A 24093-nucleotide genomic window follows, 5' to 3' on the forward strand; every position below is an offset into this window, starting at 1 on the left:
TATAATGATGTCACGGACGGTACACATGTACACATTGACATAATTCTGATGAAGAAAGTAATTGGACATGCTTGAGTGGTGCTGGGAGCCACCGTTGCTCTGAAGTGGTTAAAGGGAATCTTCAATTAGATATAAAGTGTTTAAAAATATATGTGACATTATCCCTGACCTCATTTTCTCTCAAGTGGAAAAACCGCATCAAGAAAATTGTAAAATCTAAAGCCAAAGAAGTTGTTACAAAAAACGCTTTGATTTATTTATGGATTTTTTTTTAAATTAATCTATTATTAATTATTCGATATTTAATTTTTTTTTAAGCATATCTTAAAAGATCTGCAATATCTTTAGCCCTCCATATAACACACACTTGCAGCCTGTATATACCTATGAGTTCCACAGACTCAAATAACTCACTAGACAATGCACATCCAGGTTTAGATGGAACCCCTCTCATGCTTGTCCGTTCCCACTGGCAAGAGCCGGCGGAGAGGGACTCCATCTCTTGGCGGCTGGGCGGCATGACCCCGCTTCAGGGTTAGGGGGTGCGCGAGCGTCTCGTGTGCGCATGCCCCCTGGTGACGGCTGGCAGGGGCTGGTTGATGGAATAATAATAATAAAAAGGTACTTGTTTCCTTGCACGGCCACACCGATTTCCATCGGGGTGGTCGTGTCAGAAAAATTGCGTCGATCGCATCACATGCGATTTGGTCGCATGCGATGCGACCGACGCGACAGACCCGATTTTTTTATTGAATCAAATGTGAATAGGGTCCCTGGGACCCGATTTTACATTGGATTCAATGTAAAATATTCCCTACACCCCCAATTTAACTGCGTAAACCCCACCCCACGATTGACGTGAACCCGAAGCGTGGCGAGCGCAGCGAGCCCGCGAGGGGCGGAGGTGCGCGTCCTCCGACCTTTTCATTCCCCTACTATCCACGTCGGCGTGGAGTTGAGAATATATAGTGTGGCGAGCGCAGCGAGCCACCGAGCCCGAAGCGTGGCTAGCGTAGCGAGCCCCTCGAGGGGACGCGTATAACTTCACAGGTATACGTGTCCGCTCGCCACGCTTCGGGCTCGGTGGCTTGCTGCGCTCGCCACACTATATATTCTCAACTCCACGCCGACGTGGATAGTAGGGGAATGAAAAGGTCGGAGGACGCGCACCTCCTCCCCTCGAGGGCTCGCTGCACCCGCCACGCTTCGGGTTAACGTCAATTGTGGGGTGACGACGGGGCCATATATAATGTGAAATGGGTCATATTGGCCCATTTCACATTTTTTACTATGTGAGATGGACTTAATCAAGTCCATCTCATCTTGTGCCATTATAATGGCACAAGACCGATGCGATGCTCCCGATTTCAATGTTAAAAAATATTTTAACATTGAAGCCTATGGCAAAATTGGGGGCATCGCGTCGGTCGCGTCGGGGCCAATGTTAATGGTCCCGACCGACGCGATGCCCGCGATTTTCCCTTTGACAGCAAAATGGACCTGATTTCAAAGGAAATCGGGTCCATCGCAGCCATCGTGTACCTTAACTTAAAGGTACACGATGGCCGCGATTGTGGCCGTTCTAGGAAACAAGTACCATAAAAATAATACTACAATATCAGCTGCATCCCCTTGCATGCTGACGCACCGGTGACCGACGGGGACCGGAGGCGAGGACCGATAGGGAGCTCTATTGGAACGGGTGCATAAGCGTCTTCTGATGGTTGGTGGGGCCTGTCAGCTGGTGGTGGCTGGCGATTCGATCACCAGCCCCCCAAGCACTAGAGGTGCTCCATCTGTACAATTGCAGTAACTCTGCAGCCAGTGGCGTAAGTTCGTCCCAATTGCTTGAAGGCAAGATACATACTGGTGCACCCCCAAATAGCTCAATCAGTAAGGTGTCTGTCTTCAGTAAGACAGGTCATGGGTTCTAATATATGGTGTGCCACTGGCAAAAATTATGTTCCGGGGAGTCAGCCACACACACAGAGGCGATATCAACGGCTTTCAATTAACTGATTCAAACTAGCAGGGGAGGAGTGGTGCCCCCTTGGGAGCAGGAGCCCTGTGGCATATGACTCCAATGCCTCCCAGAGTTATGCCTTTGACTGCAGCACTGTCTCTTAGCCTTTATATACAGTATATACCCTATGCAGCATTTTACAGTAATTGCAAGAGAACATTCTGTAGTGCAACTCACTAATAACAGCTTCTTCCTGAGGTCTCTGATTATTTCATTCTGAGCAGAGAGTGAAACAAATCGAGCGACGCTGAACAGGAATTTGTCCACCTCATGGAAAAGTTGGAATTCAGTGAGTTAAGGTAAAAAAAAAGGCAAATTACACAATAATTACCTAGTTCCTGCGGTTCTTTGGTATTGCTACAACAATGTACGGAATTAACAGAGCCAAACACCGAAAATAGGCTGTAATGAGTCGTGCAATTTTAGATGTTAATCAGATATAGAAGCCTTTAAGGACTGAAGGTTGTGGTGCTGATAGCTGAAGTGTTTTATGGGAGCAGCGGTTATTGGGACGGAGGGTTTATTGCAAAAATGACCCAACCGCCGTGTGCCGCTGCACCCTGAAACCATCACGGATTCGAATTTTCTGCCTTTATTTAATGTAGCGGGAACAACAATTAAAGATGTACGAGGAGGTAAGGAACACCTTCCACGCGATGATTAACTCAGAGTTGAGAATGAAATGGTTTTGTCAGCTGCTGGCAAGAGTACATTTATCCTGACAATAGCCGGATCTATAGATGGGCGCTTGGAGTTATTTTGGTTGCATAAGAATGCACTATAATTGTATAGCGCTCGGCATATATCCATCTGCTAGCACACCCACCACTCGCCTTCCAACTCCCTTCCCAGCGCTAGAACATAAGCCGCTGTTCAACACACGTGATGCCAAGGCTGGATATCCATTTATGCAGCGATGAATCAGTCCATGTAAATTATACCCTTACATCCGTCACTGTGCTTCCCCCACATGCCCAGAGCTGCTATGGACGGCTCCAGGACTTAAAGAGAAAAGAAGGGAAGGGGGAGACTGCGCTAGAATACAAAACAATTTAATAGCATTTCGGAATTAGATATAATATACAATAAATCAAACAGATATTATAAACAAATGGACATGACTTGTGTTCTAAACTGAATATTAAAAGTTTTTTTATGCAATGACAAATATAGGAAACCATGTAACCATGATGACATTACTAAATTTGACACCAAATTGTCAACATGGCCAATAGGAATTTTGGGGCCCAGGACTAATTTCCAGTCTGGGCCCCCCTCCCTCACTTCACTTACCGCTCGGCTCCTGCTCCTCCATCCCCTCTCCCTCTGTGCTGTCTAAGCACAGTACGCCGAACGAAACAGGTCCCGGAGCGCAGGCTTCTTTAACTCAGGACACCAATTAAAATGCAGCACCAGTTGGTGAGCCAATCAGAGCTTGCGTACTGGCAGCCGCTCTGATTGGCTAACGGTACGTGAGATATTATTGGCTCAAAAGCCGGTGCAGCATTGTAATTGTCCGCCGGCGTTTTGAGTTGAAGACACCTGCGATCCGGGACCTGCTTCGTTCCGCGTACTGAGTGCAGCGCAGGCAGCACAGCAGAGGCAGTGTGTGTGTGTGTGTGTGTGGGGGGGGGGGGGTCAGTGGGCAAAATGAGTGGACCAGGCCCTTCCCTCAGAGAGGCCGGGCCTGGGACAGCTGTTCCCACAGCACCCCCTAATGGCGGCCCTGAACATGGGAATTTCAACACAATTCAAAAAGTAGACAGGTGCCATGACGATATCCTTATAATGTTGACATGTTCACAATGTCGACATTTGAAATACTGCATTATGAAATGTCGACATTCTGACGATTCCGATGGTTAGGGTCAGGCTGAGGGAGGGTTAAGGTTAGACTGTGATGGTGGTGGTGGCTAGGGTTCAGCTGTGTGTGTGTGTGTGTGTGTGTGGGGGGTCCTGGAGGGTTAAGTATCGGGATTAATACTCACCAGGACACTAAGGTATTAGAAGTCCTATGCGGAACTGCACAATACATAACCACTGGGATCAGCAGCCACTGGGAGAAGGTAGAACACCGCTAGGCCACCAGAGACATTTGTATGCAGTTCTTCATGTACACAGTAGGGTCTCCATGCTGCATGTCCACAGTTCGACCATGCCGGCCTAATGAAAGTCAACATGGTAACTGTCGGCAAATCATACCATGCCCAAAAATAGGATCATGTCCAAACTGAAGGCTTTGTCCATCACATGTTATTTGGAGGAGATTTATTAAATCTTGGCGAGAGATATTGGGGGTTATTCTGATTCACTCATAAAGGTACAATCACTCTCTAATGGACAAAACCATGTGCACTGCAGGTAGGGCAGATGTAACATGTGCAGAGAGAGATTTGGGTGTTTTATTGGGTACTTGTTTCCTAGCACGGCCACACCGATTCTAATCTGGGGCATCGCAGGTAAAAAATCTTATCGGTCGCATCGCATGCGTGCTAAAAAATCGCATGCGATGGTCCCGACGCGATGCCCCCGATTTCCCATAGGGAACAATGTTAAATGCCTCAATTTACCCAAATGAACAGGGAACAATGTTAAATGGTCCAGAAACCCCCCAAAACACCCCAGAACAGTGAAATGGCCCCCCAAAATTAGTTAACGCCACCCCACGTTCAACGTGAACCCGAAGCGTGGCGAGCGCAGCGAGCCCCGCGAGGGGACGCGGATACCTTCACAGTTATACGCGTCCCCTCGCAGGCTTCACAGGTGTCCGTGTCGACGCGTTTACCTGTGAAGCCCGCGAGGGGACGCGTTTACCTGTGAAGGTATCCGCGTCCCCTCGCGGGGTTTGCTGCGCTCGCCACGCTTCGTGCTCGGTGGCTCGCTGCGCTCGCCACACTATTCTATTCTCAACTCCACGCCGACGTGGATAGTGGGGGTATGAAAAGGTCGGAGGACGCGTACCGCCGCCCCTCGCGGACTCGCTGCACTCGCCACGCTTCGGGTTCACGTTGATCGTGGGGTGGCGTTAACTAATTTTGGGGGACCATTTCACTGTTCAGGGGTGTTTTTGGGGGTTTCTGGACCATTTAACATTGTTCCCTGTTGATTTGGGTAAATTGAGCCATTTAACATTGTTCCCTATGGGAAATCGGGGGCCTCGCGTCGGGACCATTTAATGCTTATTTAGCCGCATGCGACGCGACCAACGCGATTTTTTAACTTTTCAATGCATTTCAATGGGTAATCGGGTCCATCGCGTCGGGGGCCATCGCATACCACTATTAAGGGCACAAGATCAATGCGATTGTGGCCGTGCTAGGAAACAAGTACCTTTTATTGTTTTTGTGCAGGGTAAATACTGGCTTCTTTATATTTACACTGCAATATAGATCTCACTTTGAAGTAAAACCCCACCCAAATCTAACCTTCTCTGCACATGTTACATCTGCCCCACCTGCAGTGCACATGGTTTTGTCCATTAGAGAGTGATTGTGCCTTTCCGAGTGAATCAGAATAACCCCCAATCATCTTCTAACTGTTCATTTTCTAACTCAGCCTGTAAAAGAACAGAAGCGGTTTCGCTGGTACTTTATCTCTCTCCGTTTTATTTATCTTAGATATGATAACTCTTCCCCATGGGGGAGGAACATTCCATATGTGTGATGTCTTGGGTTCAGCTGAGACTCCACAACTTAGAGGTAATTGATCTCTAAATCAAATAGGTTGTCAGAAAATACTATTTCCCTGGGTTTATCAGACCAGGAACTCTGCTACTTGCGTTTCAGGATATTGGCGCGTTTGGAAACTGGTCAGTATTTACTGCTGACAGCCCATTCTCTATAGAAACAAATGATCTCTATTTTCACAGCTGTTCGAGGAGTTGTAGTCCTAGCTTGAGCTATATTTCCACAGACTAATGACAAGGGCCTTTGTGTACCGGCATTAAAGGCCCATACACACTGGATGATTTTGAGCTGAAAGCCGCTCAGCGTGTATGGGCCAGCAATGAGCGCTGGTGCGTATCTCGCATTATCTCAGGCCACCACCACTCATCTGCCGGTATTTCCAGCAGATGAGTGGTGGGGTGGATGACTTTCCATAGCGTCCATGTTTGGTCATCTGTTATCTACTATTGCAAAGTGCAACGGAATATGCTGCCCTATATAAGAAATTGTAAATAAATAAATATCATTTCAACATAAGGTCAAACTGAGAATGTCGACATTGTCAAAGTATGTGACAAAAGTGACCATGTTGACATTCATCATCCCTGGTGGTCTAGTGGTGTCTTACCTGCTGTCTGTGGTAGAGGTGTCTCCAATGTCGAGTTCTGGATCGTGTGAGCAATTCTGGTGGAAATGTTTCATAAGCTGTGTTCTGATAAATATATTCTCCCCTATAGCTACTCCTTATCCCTATGTACCCCCCTCCTCATGTAATGCCTTACTACCCCATAATGCTTCACTCTATCAGTCCTGGTGGCACCTACTGTAACTGGTGGATTCTGAAAATGGGAACATTTCCAATGGCAACATTTCAGGTGTTGACACCGTGAATACGTTGTCATTATGAGGATGCCAAAATGGTGCATGTCAACATCTTGAACTATGTCGGCATCAGGGGCAAACGCAGGATTTTCAGAAGGGGGTTTCCAGAGGGGTGGAGCAAAGCTCGGAGATGGACACTTAGGTGACCCAGTATATGCCGGGTCAGTTAAAGTATTATAGATAGACCAAATATATATAAACTAGGTGATTCATCGCGCCCTACGGGTGCTCTTCACACCGTCGTAAGGGGCTGCGCCCCCTTAATTTGTGAACGTTTGTATATGAGAAATATGGTTAGAATTGTATGAAAGATGCCCTGTATTGCAACTTAGGTGTCCGCGAATCGCGGGAGGGGGGGTCGCGGAGGGTGCCGCGAATTGCAGGAGGGGGGGTCGCGGGGGGTGCCGCGAATTGCAGGAGGGGGGGTTGTGGGGGGGTGGATGCTGCGAATCGCGGGAGGGGAGGGATTGCAGAGAATCGCGGGAGGGGGGTCGCGGGGTGGGTTGCCGCAAATCGCGGGAGGGGGGTTACGGGGGCGGGGGTTGCGGCGAATCATGGTAGGGGGGGTCGCGGGGGGTGTGCCATGAATCACAGGAGGGGGGGTCACGGGAAGGGGGGCCGAGAATCGCAGGGGGGTGTGTGTGTGCCGTGAATCGCGGGAGTGGGGGTTGCGGGGGGGGGGGGGGGGTGGGGGGGGTGTGACGCGAATCGCCACAAGAAAAAATCAACACAGAAAGGTCAACACATGTAAATGTTGACATAAGTGTGGCACTTCATTGGTGTCCATGTCGACACATGAGAATGAATATGAAAACATTCAAAAAATGAAAAAAAAACTTCAAAAACTCATGTCAACCTTTTTTGTCGACCATAGCCATGTCAGTGTTTTCCATGTGCAATTTAATTCTGGAGCTGCCGCGAATCGCGGGGGGTGCCGCGAATTGCGGGAGGGGGGGTCGTGGGGGTGGGTGCCGCGAATCGCGGGAGGGGGGGTTACGGGGCGGGGGTTGCGGCGAATCATGGGAGGGGGGAGTCGCGGGGGTGTGCCGTGAATCACGGGAGGGGGGGTCACGGGGTGGGGTGCCGAGAATCGCGGGGGAGGTGTGTGTGTGTGTGCCGTGAATCGCGGGAGTGGGGGTTGTGGGGGGGGGGTGTGACGCAAATCGCCACAAGAAAAAATCAACACAGAAAGGTCAACACATGTAAATGTTGACATAAGTGTGGCACTTCATTGGTGTCCATGTCAACACATGAGAATGAATATGAAAATATTCAAAAAATGAAAAAAAAAAACTTCAAAAACTCATGTCAACCTTTTTCATTGTCGACCATAGCCATGTCAGTGTTTTCCATGTGCAATTTAATTCTGGAGCTGCCGCGAATCACAGGGGGTGCCGCGAATTGCGGGAGGGGGGGGTCGCGGGGTTGGGTGCCGCGAATCGCGGGAGGGCGGGGTTCACAGGGGTTCCGGTGGGGGGTTGCCGCGAATTGCGGGAGGTGGGGGGTCACAGGGGGTGCCGCGAATCGCGGGAGGGGGGGTTGCGGGGGGGTGTGACGCGAATCGCCACAAGAAAAAATCAACACAGAAAGGTCAACACATGTAAATGTTGACATAAGTGTGCCACTTCATCGGTGTCCATGTTGACACATGACAATGAATATGAAAAAATTAAAAAAATTAAAAATAAATCTTCAAAAACTCATGTCAACCTTTTTCATTGTCGACCATAGCCGTGCCAGTGTTTTGCATGTGCCATTTAATCCTGGGGCTGCCGCGAATCGCGGGGGGTGCCGCGATTTGCGGGGGGTGGGTGCCGCGAATCGCGGGAGACCGGGGTTCATGGGGGTTCCGGTGGGGCGTTGCTGCGAATTGCGGGAGGGGGGGGGGTCGCGGGGGGATGCAGGGGTGCCACGAATCGCCGGAGGGGGGGTTGCGGGGGGGGTGACGCGAATCGCCACAAGAAAAAAATCAACACAGAAAGGTCAACACATGTAAATGTTGACATAAGTGTGCCACTTCATCGGTGTCCATGTTGACCCATGACAATGAATATGAAAAAATTAAAAAAATTAAAGAATCGCGGGAGGGAGGTCGCAGGGGGGGTGTTTTTTCCGCGAATCGGGGGGGGGGGGGTCACGGGGGAGGGTTTGCCGCGATTCGCGGGAGGGGGGGGTCGCGGGGTGGTGGTTATGCCGCGAATTGCAGGAGGGGTCGTGGGGGGGTTGTTTTTGCAGCGAATCGCGGTAGGGGGGTCGCGGGGGAGCGGGTGTTTTTGCCGCGAATCGCGGGAGGGGCGCGCGGGGGGGGAGGTTTTGCCACAAATCGCGGGAGGGGGGCGCTCACCTGGTGGCTGTGGAGTAGCAGTGCTGGGCAACATGGGAAGTCAGTGGGTGTCTGGCACTGTCTGTGGGCTCACTGGGCTGGTTCTCTATCACATACCTCCCAACATGACCCTCTCCAGGAGGGACACAATGCTCTGTTTCTAGACTTCCCCTTAATGTATGATTGCCATCACCTGTTTTAAACAGGTTAATTTCTCAGAAAGGTGTTCAGCACAGATGAAGGCAATCACACATTAAGAGGAAAGTCTAGGAACAGAGCGTTATAGACACAGACACCCACTTTGAGTGACAGATGTAGCCAAATATATAGGAGATAATAATAATTATATATATACATACATACATACATACATACATACATACATACATGCATATATATATACATACAGGGGCGTCAACAGCAGTTTAGACCCCTGGGCATTGCAATGTATTGGGGCCCCTACCAATCCACCAGCGGTAGGGGTGGGGGAAGGTTTGATGTCCCGCGGGTGGTAGGGGGAATTATATCAACCACTCAGCATGTAGGGCCTGGATCAGTAATTTCCACTAATTACCCCTTTACTGCACAGATGGTGGGAGATGGGGTGGGAGAAGGGGGCATTGGGCTGAAGGGGCCCTGATACATAACTTCCAGGGTGGTAGAGGGTGTTTAATACGCAGAGGAGGGGTGTATAGTGGAGTGGGCTTATTATTCATAATTTTCTGGTGGGAGGACAGCTTGCTTGACTGCAGATATCTCCAGTTCCCGGAAATAGATTTCTTAGATTTTAATGGAATTAAAAACTAGAGAATCCCACCTACCAAATGGTATTGGGCACTAGGGTATCAGAGTTCAGGAGGCAGAGCAATCTGCCAACGAGTATATAAAACTACATACCAGGTGTGTGGAGCTGGAGCAGTAAACAGCTGCTGGAAGGCTGATATCTCTGGTTCTGGGCACAGTAGAGACAAGCTACTAATATCCATCAAAGGGGGAGTGTCCCAGCTTTTGGAATATACCCTCAGAAAAACTCTACGTTAGAAAGAACCTGAAATATCTGACTGGGAAGAGCAATTAACAGGCTTGGATGGGACCACTGCTTTGAAGTCAGATATCTCCGGTTCCCAAGGGCCGATTTGTAAAATTCTTGTGCCTATGGAAAGAGGGGACCCTCAGCTTTCAGCCTTAGACTCATGAGGGGGGTTTCTGTGTACTCAGAAACCCCCCCAGTTGTTCGATTTCCGGTAGATAAATTTAGGATGGTTGGGGATAAAAGATTTTAATACCGGATCCTCTTGTAACAAGTGCCAGTGCTTTCTAACTATTTTTTCAAATTTTTGTGATTTTTATCTGAATTCTCTTTTCTCACTTTATTGGAGTTTATTCTTTTTCTAAGCAAGGATGTTCTATATTTTTTCTGAGTTTCCTCCATAGTCTCAATTAGTTCTTTTTCATTATAACCTTTCGCCAGGAACTCATTTTTTAATTAAAAATTTTGGGAAAGAAGAGTTTCTGGATCGCTGCAATTTCTTTTCAATCTTAACAATTGGATTTTGGTTACTCCATTTAGCCACGGGCGGTGGTGCTGACTGTTATGGGGAATAAAAGTGTTGACACCAAGGGTGACATTCTATGCTGTGCGCTAAATGCGCATGTTTTATTCGCGCACCACATCGCCGCAAATCGCACTTTTACAAATCGCACTTTTCAGTCAAAATGCGCATATTTAATGTGATGCGCATTGGAGGCTGAAAAGTGCGAAGAGGGGCGATTTGCGGCAAAGTGGTGCGCTGTATTTAGTCCTGAAAATGTGCGATTTTCATGTCTGAAAATCGCACATTTGCAGGACAGCGCAAAGTTTAAAAAAAAAAACGAGCGCGGGGTCCGCCGCCCGAGTATAACCAGCCCCGGGCTCACTGAGCCGGTGCTGGTGACATAAAATCAGGGTCCCCGACAAATAGGGGTCCCCTTGATTTCATGTAACCAGCACCAGGCTCAAGGTCCGGCGCTGGTTCCCAAAATACGGGGGACAAAGTGACTAGGGGTCCCCCGTATTTTAAGAACCAGCACCGGACACAACCAGCCAGCAGGGTAATGCCACAGCCGGGGTAAACTTATTATATAAGCTCCCGCGGCCAAAGCATTAACCCCCTGGCTGGTCAGCATGGGCAGGGGTCCTGGGGAAGTGGGGACCCCCCGAAATGAAGTGGTCCCCCCCCTCCAGGACTTACCAGCCCATGCTGATAGTCCGGGGCTGTCCCCGATGCCCCTGGGCGGTGGGCATCGGGCTGATGGCTTGTGTAAAAAAAAGAAGTACAACTATTGTTTTATACTGGCGAACTATGAGTCCCAGCAAGCCTACCCCGCATGCTGGGACTTGGAGAACCACAAGTCCCAGCATGCGGGGCATTAAAGGGCCCGCTGGCACTTGTAGTTCTGCAGTACAAAAAATAGTTAACAAAATCACACTGACACACTGTAAAATAAAAGTTTAATACACACAAAACACACACACACTGATACTTACCTACCTTGAGCCCGTAGGTCGGTCCCTGGATCCTGGGTCCGTCCTCCGGGGCTCCAGAGCAGAAGAGTCCGGTTCCGGGGCCTTGGTCCTGGTTCCGGGGCTGGTCCTGGGGTTCCGGGGCTCCTGGGCTGCAGAATCCGGGGTCCGGGATCCGAGGTAGTCCCCAGGGGTACCTCAGGAAGCAAATTCAACTCACCTGGTCCCCGGCGACGACCTCGGAATCCTCTCCGGTGACAGCGCTGCTCCCATCTGGTACCCGGCTCGCAGGACTTTGACAGGCGCAGAGATGTTTCCTCCTCGGCGTCTCTGCACAGAATGATTTCTTGGCCAATCAGGAGCCGAGAAAGTCGGCTCCTGATTGGCCAGAAATCCTTCTGAATACAGACGCCGAGGAAGTAACATCTCAGCGCATCTCGAGCAGAGATGTTTCCTCCTCGGCGTCTCGAGTTAGAATGATTTCTGGCCAATCAGGAGCCGACTTTCTCGGCTCCTGATTGGCCAAGAAATCATTCTGTGCAGAGACGCCGAGGAGGAAACATCTCTGCGCCTGTCAAAGTCCTGCGAGCCGGGTACCAGATGGGAGCAGCGCTGTCACCGGAGAGGATTCCGAGGTCGTCGCCGGGGACCAGGTGAGTTGGATTTGCTTCCTTAGGTACCCCTGGGGACTACCTCGGATCCCGGACCCCGGATTCTGCAACCCAGGAGCCCCGGAACCCCAGGACCAGCCCCGGAACCAGGACCAAGGCCCCGGAACCGGACTCTTCTGCCCTGGAGCCCCAGAGGACGGACCCAGGATCCAGTGACCGACCTACGGGCTCAAGGTAGGTAAGTATCAGTGTGTGTGTGTTTTGTGTGTATTAAACTTTTATTTTACAGTGTGTCAGTGTGATTTTGTTAACTATTTTTTGTACTGCAGAACTACAAGTGCCAGCGGGCCCTTTAATGCCCCGCATGCTGGGACTTGTGGTTGTCCAAGTCCCAGCATGCGGGGTAGGCTTGCTGGGACTCATAGTTCGCCAGTATAAAACAATAGTTGTACTTCTTTTTTTTACACAAGCCATCAGCCCGATGCCCACCGCCCAGGGGCATCGGGGACAGCCCCGGACTATCAGCATGGGCTGGTAAGTCCTGGAGGGGGGGGACCACTTCATTTGGGGGGGTCCCCACTTCCCCAGGACCCCTGCCCATGCTGATCAGCCAGGGGGTTAATGCTTTGGCCGCGGGAGCTTATATAATAAGTTTCCCCCGGCTGTGGCATTACCCTGCTAATCGCTAATCGCAGTCCATAGAATGTCACCCCAAATACGTTTTGGTGTGGACAGTCTCATTCATTACATATATGGTTAGGTCGAGGAAGTGTACTTTTTGTTTGCTAAAATCAAACGTAAATTTTATATTATGAATGTTGTTATTAAGAGTCTCTGTGAATAATTTAAGATCTGCTTCTGTACCTTACCATACTACCAAGACGTCGTCGATGTATCGATTCCATGTTTTTAGTTGATTACCCCAAGTTATGCTATCAAAAATAGAATCTTCTTCCCATCTTGCCATTAAAATATTAGCATAACTTGGGGCAAATTTTGTCCCCATTGCAGTTCCCCGTAATTGTAAAAAATATTTGCCCTCAAAATAAAAATAATTATTATGTAAAATGAAAGAGATTGAATCCAGAATAAAATCTTTTCTTGCTGGTGAATATTCTGATCTCTCAAGGAAAAAACTAGTGGCTTGTAGGCCATCTTCGTGTGATATGCACGTATAAAGTGAGGTCACATCGCCTGTTCCCAGCCATCTGTGTTCATTCCACTCCATTGTTTGTATAGACCTCAAGACATCCCCAGTGTCTTTAGTATAAGATTTCGTAAGTATTACCAGAGGTTGGAGACAGGAATCAATCAACGCTGATAAATTTGATGTAAGCGAACTTGTTCCAGCGATAATTGGTCTCCCTGGAGGGTCGACTAAACTTTTGTGCAATTTGGGGAGAATATAAATTGTAGGTGTTACTTCTTCCTCTATTTTGATAAAGTCGTACTCCTTCTTGCTGATACCTTGATTATTGAAATGTTTTTCAAGTAATAGATGGAAGGAGTTTTTAATTTTGGCCGTAGGGTCCTGATTCAGTTTTTTATGCGTTTCTTGGTCCTCCAATTGTCTGTTAATTTCACTCACATACTTCTCTTTATCCAGAATTGCAATACGGTGGGTGCTCAGGCCCTGGAGCATCCACAGAATCGGCACTTATGTCCGCTGTCACTATAATAAGGTGATGCACTCTCTGTTGTTACTTTAATACAGGTGGTGCAGTCTCTACTGTTACTATAATACAGGTGGTGCTGTCTCTGCTGTTACTATAATACAGGTGGCGCAGAATACGCTATTACTTTAATACATGTTGTGCAGAGTCTGCTGTTACTATACTACAGGTGGTGCTGTCTCTGCTGTTACTATAATACAGGTGGTGCTGTCTCTACTGTTACTATAATACAGGTGGCGCAGAATACGCTATTACTTTAATACATGTTGTGCAGAGTCTGCTTTTACTATACTACATGTGGTGCACTCTATGCTGTTACTATAATACAGGTGGTGCAATCTATGCTGTTACTATACTACAGGTTGTGCACTCTATGCTGTTACTATAATACAGGTGGTGCAGTCTATGCTGATTCTATAATACAAGTGGTGCAGTCTATGCTGTTACTATAATACAGGTGGTGCAGTCTATGCTGTTACTATAATACAAGGGAGGGAGGGGGGCGCTGAAGTTTTGATGCCTGCCAAAATGTCGCAGTGCACCCCCTGCTGCTTCACAGCTCTACGCGGTGCTGGCAGGCGGAGCGTCCTCCTGCCCCAGCACAATGCGCATTACACATGTCCCTGGTCACAGCATGATGTAATGAGCGGAGTGATACCAGCAGCTCATTACATATGCAAGAAGGAGGAGCCGCTTGCTCGCATCATTGTGAGCAGGCAAGCAGGCAGTTGTTCATTTGCGGGAGGCCCGACGCTACTGGTCATTCCAGGCAGCACCGTGCATTGGGCAGGTGGGGAGACACGGGCGGGCAATGTCCACTTCATCGGTGGGGATGGTGGCGCTCACAATCAACTGCCGCGGCCACCACTGATCACCAACGTTAAAGGAGGCTGCAGTGCCGTTCCTAGGGCCGGCTCTGGTCACCAGGTGTCAGCAGCTGGCACTGTCACTAGCAGAAAACTACACAATGGTACAGTAAGAGATATCATGGAATATGGAAAACCCTTTGAGGCTTGTCTGCACTAGTATCTGGGTGGGAGCAGGCCAGTGTGAGAGCTCCAGCTACTGATGGTCCCATGGTGTAGTCTGCACTAGTATCCAGGGGAGCAGGCCAGTGTGAGAGCTCCAGCTACTGATGGTCCCATGGTGTAGTCTGCACTAGTATCTGGGTGAGAGCAGGCCAGTGTGAGAGCTCCAGCTACTGATGTCTGATGGTGTAGACTGCACTAGTATCCGGGTGGGAGCAGGCCAGTGTGAGAGCTCCAGCTACGGATGGCCCTATGGTGTAGTCTGCACTAGTATCCAGGGGAGCAGGTCAGTGTGAGAGCTCCAGCTACTGATGTCCGATGGTGTAGTCTGCACTAGTATCTGGGTGGGAGCAGGTAAGTGTGAGAGCTCCAGCTACTGATTTCCGATGGTGTAGTCTGCACTAGTATCCTGTTGGGAGCAGGCCAGTGTGAGAGCTCCGGCTACTGATGTCTGATGGTGTAGTCTGCACTAGTATCTGGGTGGGAGCAGGACAGTGTCAGAGCTCCCGCTACTGATGGTCCCATGGTGTAATTTGCACTAGTATCTGGGTGGGAGAAGGCAAGTGTGAGAGTCCCAGCTACTGATGGTCCCATGGTGTAGTCTGCACTAGTATCCAGGGGAGCAGGCCAGTGTGAGAGTCCCAGCTACTGATGGTCTGATGGTGTAGTCTGCACTAATATCCGGGTGGCAGCAGGCCAGTGTGAGAGCTCCGGCTACTGATGTCTGATGGTGTAGTCTTCACTAGTATCTGGGTGGGAGCAGGCCAGTGTGAGAGCTCCAGCTACTGATGGTCCCATGGTGTAGTCTGCACTAGTATTCGGGTGGGAGCAGGCCAGTGTGAGAGCTCCAGCTACTGATCATAGGCGAATCTAGAATTATGGTAATGGGTGGTCCCAGATCTAGTCACAAGAGCAGGGAGACCTTTGCGCGGCGTAGCCGCGTGTCAAAAAGGGGGCGTGGCCTCATGGGAAGGACCATACACAGTAATGACCATTACACATTTTAGCAAACTCCGTAACACCCTTTACACATAAAGCCACATGCCATACTGCCAATTACCCATAAGGCCACACACTATAATGTCCATTACACATTGTGCCACACATCATGATGCCCATTACATACTATATAACAAACCGTAATGCCCATTACATATTTGCCACATAAGTGCTGCTTATCTATGTGCTCATTACTAGGGGGTTCTTGCTTGATGGCACCATAGTACCCTTTACACATGATGTCGCACACCATAGTACCCATTACACATGATGCTGCACACCATAGTACCCATTACACATGATGCCGCACACCATAGTACCCATTACACATGATGCTGTACACATAATGTCCCTTACACATGATGCTGCACACATAATGCCCCTTACACATGATGCTGCACACGTAATGCCCCTTACACATTATGCTGCACACCGTAATGCCCCCTACACATTAAGCCACACATTATGCCTAATGCCCCCACATACCGCCACTTGTACCGTCCCTTAAGCAATGCCCCCAAAAGTGCCACTTACTGTAAATTTTTATATGAGCCTTCGCTGCTGCTGCAGGGAGAGATGGAAAGCGGTGCAGCTGCTTCTATGTGGAGAGGAGCAGAGCGCAGCGCAGAGCACGCTCCCACTCCCCTCCTGGTGTCCCCTCTAGCCGAGTGGACATTTGAAATATTGTGTGCGCTGCGTGACGTAGGGGGAGCACGCCGGGCGCCGGCACCACATGATTAAAGGGGGGGCGGGCTGAGGTGAAAGCGGGGATAAGAATTGGAGCAGAAGCTGCAGGGGTGACAGTCATTGACAGCTGGGCAGAGAACAGGGGGCTGCCCGGCTGTATTCAGAGCACTGCAGGTCACGGCTGTTTGAAAGCTATATCTTCGGAACCAACTGACCCATTTACATGGGACCAGTATCATATTAAAGAACTTTTGAGTTGGCTTCGAATGATTTTGGTCCCGTGAAACTGGGCGGTTCGGTTCCAGATAAATCTGCCCTCAAAGAACATAAACAGTCATGAAATTACATTTAAGAAATAAAAAAAAACGGTTTAACCTCAATATCCCTTGAACCAATTAACCCATATGGATCCAGCCTGGTATCAGATTGAAGGCCCAGCGATTTGGGTTGGACTGAGATCAACCTCGCGCTTCAGTGATGCCGAAGGGGGAACTAGCAGCCGTTGAACTGGGTGAGGGTCGGAATTAGCGGGTCCCATGTTAGCCTATAGGGAAAACGTTCCAGCTTTGCCTGGCAGTATCTCCGGTTCCCAGGGGGCTAGAGACACGGGCTGGGCTCATTGGAAAGCCCCATCCCTCAGCTCCAAAATAGGCTAATGGGTGGTTCGGTGCATCCCTGGACCACCCCCTAGATTCGCCTATGCTACTGATGTCTGATGGTGTAGTCCGCACTAGTATCTGGGTGGGAGCAGGCCAATGCGAGAGCTCCAGCTACTGATGGTCTGATAGTGTAGTCAGCACTAGTATCTGGGTGGGAGCAGGCCAGTGTGAGAGCTCCAGCTACTGATGGTCTGATGGTGTAGTCTGCACTAGTATCTGGGTGGGAGCAGGCCATTGTGAGAGCTCCAGCTACTGATGGTCTGATGGTGTAGTCTGCACTAGTATCTGGGTGGGAGCAGGCCAGTGTGAGAGCTCCAGCTTCTGATGTCTGATGGTGTAGTCCGCACTAGTATCTGGGTGGCAGCAGGTCAGTGTGAGATCCCCAGCTACTGATGGTCCCATGGTGTAGTCTGTACTAGTATCCAGGGCAGCAGGCCAGTGGGGGGGGGGGGGGGGGGAGACGTTAATGTGGGCAGCGTTTTGGTTGGCTGGCAAAGCTGTGAAATTCACAGCTTTGCAAGTCAACCAGAATGACCTACTGTATGTGCTGCATTGGTCTTACACTTGGAGGGGCCGTTGGTAGTTTATGAGTGAAAACCACTACTCACAGTTACCAGCAATAGAATCAGAAAGTCACATGACTACATAATGGCACGCACCCTACACGCAGTGGTCCTTGTGGTGCAGTGGAGTAGTATAGCCCTGCTGTACATATAGAGCTGGAAGTTGTGCACTGTATGATTCAGAAGCCTCATTGTACCTGTATGTGCTGGTTTCACCTCTCAAATGAATCCATCCTGAGCTCTCCTGTATCTGCGTGTAGTGAAACGGACTAGCACAGATTTGTGCCAGCCTGTGGTTGAGGAACCGCTGCCAGGCAGTACAGGTGTTGCTGTCTGTCCTTGCTTACAGGCTTTTGCATCCCCTTTTATACTGTAGAACAGAAAAAAAAAGCACCGGGTGAATGAGAAGCAAGGCTGCACTTTAATCTATAATGAAACACACAGTGCTCTTTCATTTAATAATGCACAAGCCGCCCTTATTAAGTATTAACAGTGTATCACGTGTATAGCAAGTAGCCTGGAACCGGGCAGCCGAGCTGTTCTAGCAGGAGCCAGGTTGTTAGAACGATGGGAGGGAGCGGAATTAACCGATATGGAATAGATATTTGCATTGGTGTAAACATTGCTTGTATGCATTATAAATGTTACATTATATACTGTAATGGTAGAACCAGATTGATTAAAAACAGTGTTATTTTCAACTGTGGTCTGAAAAGAGGGGTATACTGTATGCTACCTGCTGATCAGGGTCGGCCCGAGCGCCATTTATTTGATAAATTAATATCGATTTTGGCGCCCTTTGATCGGATAAGTATTATAAATGCGTGCCAAAGGTGAGTGCTGCAAGATTGGGTTGTGGTCACACAGGGAAGGGGTGTGGCCACACATTGGTACCCCCAATATAGTAAGTGACCAGGGAGGCAGGGGTGACAGAGATAGTAGGTGCCAGGGGGTTTACAGGCATTCTTGACTATCTGACCTTCTCCATGAGGGAGAAAATGCTCTGTTCCTGGACTTCCCTGGTAATGTAGGATTGCCATCACCTGTGGGGAGCTCGGTAATTGATAAGAAAGGTGTCACCACAGGTGATGGCAATCATACATTATCAGGGAGGTCCAGGAACAGACCATCGCGTCCCTCATGGTCAGGTAGGCAAGTGTGGTAACAGGGAGATAACAAGTGGATGGAGGGGGAAATTAAAGGGATATAGTAAGTGACTGGGGGTCACAGGGAGATAGCAGGTGACTGTGGGTCACAGGGAGATAGCAGTTGACTGTGGAGGTAGGGGTAATAGGGAAATAGTAGGTGACAGGGGACCTGTAACAGCGATTAACCTTTAAAATCACCTTTCCCTTTTAGCCACGTCAGGAAGAAGTACAAAAGTAAAAAAATTCTTACTGCGTTTTTTTTTCCAGAAACAGATACAGGGAATACTGCAGCATGTGCCTGTGGCCCTAGGAACTCTTTGCTTGTTTGACTGATTTATGACTAGACCTTGTCTGATAGTTCCCTGGCTTTGCTCCAGACCTTGTCCCCGGATCATCGCTTGGATACCCGTGGCAGGTTCCTGACTGCTCACCTGTGTGCTGAACTGGCTCTGAATACTGGCTCCGAATTTACACAGCTGCAGCCTCAGCTACACAGCTGTAGTGTACATGACATAAATGTCTATCTGGATGATATATGGGAATAACCAAACATACTAAAAGAACTGAACCCAAATAGGAAACAAAAACATTTTTTATCGGGTGGCGGGTTTCGGTTTACAAGTTAAAAAGCTTTTGCTGCCTAGTGTGTCCTGTTCATATGACCCAGTATCCTACAGATTCTCCAATGATCATTGTACTGTTTGTGGCGGCACCGCTGGCAGACACCTACGGACCAAATTGAATGCGATACATCGCTGGTGCTAAAAGTCTAAAGTGATGTGCTGCCTCTGATGGCTGCGCATATGAAGTATGTTATATATATGGGACCGCACATCGGATCAAATGTCATACACATGCGATTTGGGCTGATTTCACCCAATTTCTTGGCTCAATCCCCCCACAATTGGGAGATATCGGTCCAAATCGCACAGTGTATGCCTTGGAGAGAGAAGCAGATGGAGCGGCTCTCATTTATCCCCAGCGCTCGCCAGATCCCCTCCGCTGACGATCGCTGGCGGAGAGGCGCTACGACTGATGGGGATGTGCGAGAATCTCCCACGCCGTACGGCGGTGGGCAGCGGAATCCCTGCCCGTCTCCGCTTCAGGGAGACGGGCAGGGTTTGGTGGGGGGTTCGGGGAGGCATTAGGGACCGGCGGGGAGTGACAGGGAGGCGTCAGAGAGCTCCGTCGGACACGGGGTGCGTGAGCATCCCCTGCATGCTCGCCCCCTTCCGGCGGATGGCGGGGGCTGGCAATTCTATCACCAGCTTTATGAGAGGTGCTACATCTGTAAAGTGAACAGAGATTAAGGGCCTTATTCTAGTTCACTCTTTCAGACAAAATCTTTCTTAGATGGACAAAACCATGTGCACTGCAGGGGGGCAGATGTAACATGTGCAGAGAGAATTAGATTTGGGTGAGTTATTTTGTTTTTGTGCAGGGTACATACTGGCTGCTTTATTTTTACACTGCAATATAGATCTCACTTTGAAGTAAAACCCCAACCAAATCTAATTTTCTCTGCACAAGTAACATCTACCCCACCTGCAGTGCACATGGTTTTGTCCATCTAAGAAGGATTTTGTCAGAAAGAGTGAACTAAAATAAGGCCCTAAGTACCAGCCAATCAGCTCCTAACTGCCATGTTACAGGCTCTTATTAAGCATCAATAAAAAATGACAGGAGCTGCTTGGTTGGTGCTTTATCTCTCTCCAAGGCCAAGTACATGGATCCCCATGTTTTGCAAGCCTTAAGGTGCCCATACACTAGTACGATATGACCTTTTTTCACACGATTTCGACCCATGGAGATGATAAATCTTGGAAAAGTGTCATATCGTACATGTAAGTGCAGCCCAGGGTACATCAGATCGGATCTGGAGATCGCTGTGGCTGCCACAAGGATTTGTTCCATCCTAGGGCAGTGAGTGGCTTTGCATACGATACATTATTTGCAAAAGAACTGCTTATCCTGTACCCAGGGCTGGTGCCAGATACCGGAGCGCCCCAGGCTGGTGGGGGGGTGCCAACGCTCACCTGCTCCCCTGGGTACGGGCATTGCAGCGGCAGAACAGCCGTTCCATAGGGGGGGGGGGGGTATCGCCTCGCCGGCGTTCACTTGCTCCCCTGCTCCACACAGGGGGGGTGCCGGGATGCCGACGCGTCATTCCATGGGGGTTTGCCAGGGGCGAGTTGTGACGGGGGATGCGGCCAGTGCCGCTAAATAACTGCAGTCGTGGGGAGGGGAAACGGGTCCATGGGGAGGGGAGTTGCGGACGCTGCCAACACTCACCTCCATCTGGGGGGGACCTGCTCCAAATTGCCGCCCTCCAGTGGCCGGCGCCCTAGGCAAATGCCTAAGGCTGCCTAGTGGTTGCGCCGGCCATGCCTGTACCTAACTTACGGATCCCCAGCGAGTATACACCGAGCATGCCAGGCTGCGTGCGATACCTCAATGTACCGTATCGGGGCCTTTATTTCAATTATTTATAGACATCATGAAGTAATATAAAGAGCTGTAGATTCATTATTTACCGTAAGGAACAACGAGTAGTCTGAGCGTCCGGCTGTTCCCGAATGTATCATCGCCGTTCCACGTACACCATAGTACGATGCATCAACATTTACACAATGAGGGTTATCCTGATTCACTCGGAAAGGCACAATCACTCTAATGGACAAAACCATGTGCACTGCAGGTGGGGCTGATGTAACATGCGCAGAGAGAGTTAGATTTGGGTGTTTGATTGTTTCTGTGCAGGGTAAATACTGTCTGCTTTTTTTTACACCTTTGATAAAGCTGCATGACGCAGTGGAACGCGTTAGATGATCTCTCCCCTGCCTCTGGACATTGCTGTGACGCTTTCTCCCACTGTGGACATCATTTCATGATTTCTCCATCTGGACACTATTCCATGGCGGACACCATGCTCTACAACCCCTGGTAAAAACCATCTATACCAGTGAGGACCGTTATTGGGCACGGAAGCCACTTCTCATTTAAATTGCTGGAACTTTTATTGGGGTGCATCGCTTCAGACATTCCTCCGGTGATTGAGACAATCAACATCTACTCTCACACCTTCAATTAGAGGACTGAAATACATCAAGTGAGCCACTTCTCCTCCAGCGGCAATCCACACAGCCGCATACATCGTGAGGACTCTCCAGCTTCATCCATACTTCAAAGGATCCAAAATCCTCTGTTGGTAACGTGCACTTACCTGTCCCCCAACAAAGTGATCACAAATTACATTCAGACGTGTCCATTGAGGCGGGGCTGTATTTATTTTATTCATTCCAATTTTACTTTTATACCATTATACCTATTATACCATTATACATTATTGTTTTTTACCTTTACATTTTATGTAATATTGTACCTTGTATGTATTTTAAAACAGTAAAATTTGTTACATTGTTCTAAACCATTAAGTAACATTCATTGATACAAGCGCTGCTTGACCCGCCTAGTGCGTGTCTTTCTTTTTTCCTGCTTTATTTTTACACTGCAATATAGATATCAGAAGTACAAACCCCACCCAAATCTAACTCTCTCTGCACATGTTACATCATGCCCACCTGCAGTGCACATGGTTTTGTCCATCAGAGTGATTGTGCGTTTCCGAGTGAATCAGAATAACCCCCAATATCACAGGCACAAGAAACATATCACAACATATACAGAAATGTCTCCAGAAAGATGATGTCTGCCCAATCACAGATTCTCCCTAACGTCCTTACATCTTCCATCCCCTCCACTTGCCATTAAGACATTTAAACCTCTGGGGCATTTCATTAATAATCCCGCGTGACAGAGACAGACACTTCTAATCTCCCGAAGATCTGCGCACATCCTTGCAGACTGAAAGCGTTCTCACCCTCGCCTGCCCAAACAGCTCATTTCTTGCATCCTGGCCTGGACCTGACAAGTGATTGATGAATCATGTTCAAGACAGACAGGGAAGGACCAGGGGACATAACATCATTGTGTTGCAGTTGATGCTCAATAAGAGCTTTTTTCCAAGGATGGTTAAACTCTAAATCCCATAGATAGTGAGCATCATTTACAAAAAAGGGCAAAAGTGAACAGCGCTGAATCATGACGGCGATTTTATGAATTCTTGGCACTAAACCACATTTCTAAAGTTTATAGACAGCACATTTACTGACTATGAAGTGCACTGTATATCAATGTAATGGACGGTGATACCTGATGGAGTGTTGTTTTAGGATTTTGTGCTCTGTGAGCGTTTTTGCTTAATTGTGTTACTATTGTTTTTTATTCTTCACAGCAGTATGATGATGGGGGGTGGGGGGGGGGGGGGTTGGAGTTAGAACCTTTGTTCTTGGTTTGAAGTTCTGCAATGGTCATCCTACAAGTGGAAGGGAGTTTGACCGCTCTATGCAAGTGTGGGATAGATAATAAGTCGTGTAACATGTCTGTACCCAGTAACATGTCGCTTGTAACATCTTCATATTCATTGCTTGGATTCAATTCTCTTCATACCAAGGGTTCGATTCAGGTATCCACTAGGAAGACATCTTTGTGTGCAAAATTATGCTAATGATGCAGGAGGTATCTTTAGGAAAAAGACAGACCGACTGCCGGCTTCTCTGATCCACTGCTGCATCCAAAGTCACAGCATCGGATAAGCATAGAGCTGCCATCTGAATAGGCCTAAACTGGACAAGACCAGTAAATCTGTGTTGGTTGCAGACACTCTGGCCTAATCACTCCTGAAAGTGGGTCTGACACCCCCACCACCTTTTTCTGAAATGGACACAACCTCGACCCCAGTGGCCTAACTATAAATTTAAGCTCCCCCTTGCAAAAAAGTTTGTGGCACCCCCCACGGCATTATATATATATATATATATATATATGTGGAAAGGAATGGAGGAGGCGCACGTGTAAGCAATAGGTAACAACAATTTAGTCAAATATAAAAGCTCACATACACAGGGGTTATAAAAGATGCATATAGATGTCACCAGCGTCCGAAAGTGCGTACAAACGGAGATCCTGGTTCAGCTACACAGCAATGCTTCACTCTGCAACCCAGCACACAGACCAGCAGGTTCACCATCAGGATGGACAAGCCCTCAACGCGTTTCGTCCAATGGACTTCGTCAGACTCGAAGATTGACACCTCTACCACGTCCGACCTCAACCTCTCACCTCCTTCCAGGAGCAGGGAATGGGATCATGTGCAAAAGGACCACATGCGATATATATCGTATGCAATGCTGCCGCCCGGGTGGTTCAAGGGAATTCTTAAGTCACTTCTCTCTCTGAGAACTCGCATAAGTGTATGGGAGCCTTTAGG

At 48.8% G+C, this 24093-nt stretch overlaps 1 long non-coding RNA gene across 3 annotated transcripts in view; it reads right to left on the minus strand.

Moving 5' to 3' along the window:
• Positions 1-24093, minus strand: part of LOC146073915 (uncharacterized) — a 73545-nt gene that overhangs the window by 12104 nt on the left and 37348 nt on the right. For 2 of the 3 annotated variants that reach the window (XR_014473334.1, XR_014473332.1), the window contains exon 2: positions 17814-17986. The exons of the other annotated variant lie outside the window; for it this stretch is intronic. This is a non-coding gene — a long non-coding RNA (uncharacterized LOC146073915). The remainder of the gene's footprint in view (positions 1-17813; positions 17987-24093) is intronic. 3 annotated transcript variants of the gene reach the window in all.

This window comes from Crinia signifera, chromosome 4, assembly GCF_055691185.1.
Source record: "Crinia signifera chromosome 4, ASM5569118v1, whole genome shotgun sequence".
Taxonomy (NCBI): domain Eukaryota; kingdom Metazoa; phylum Chordata; class Amphibia; order Anura; family Myobatrachidae; genus Crinia; species Crinia signifera.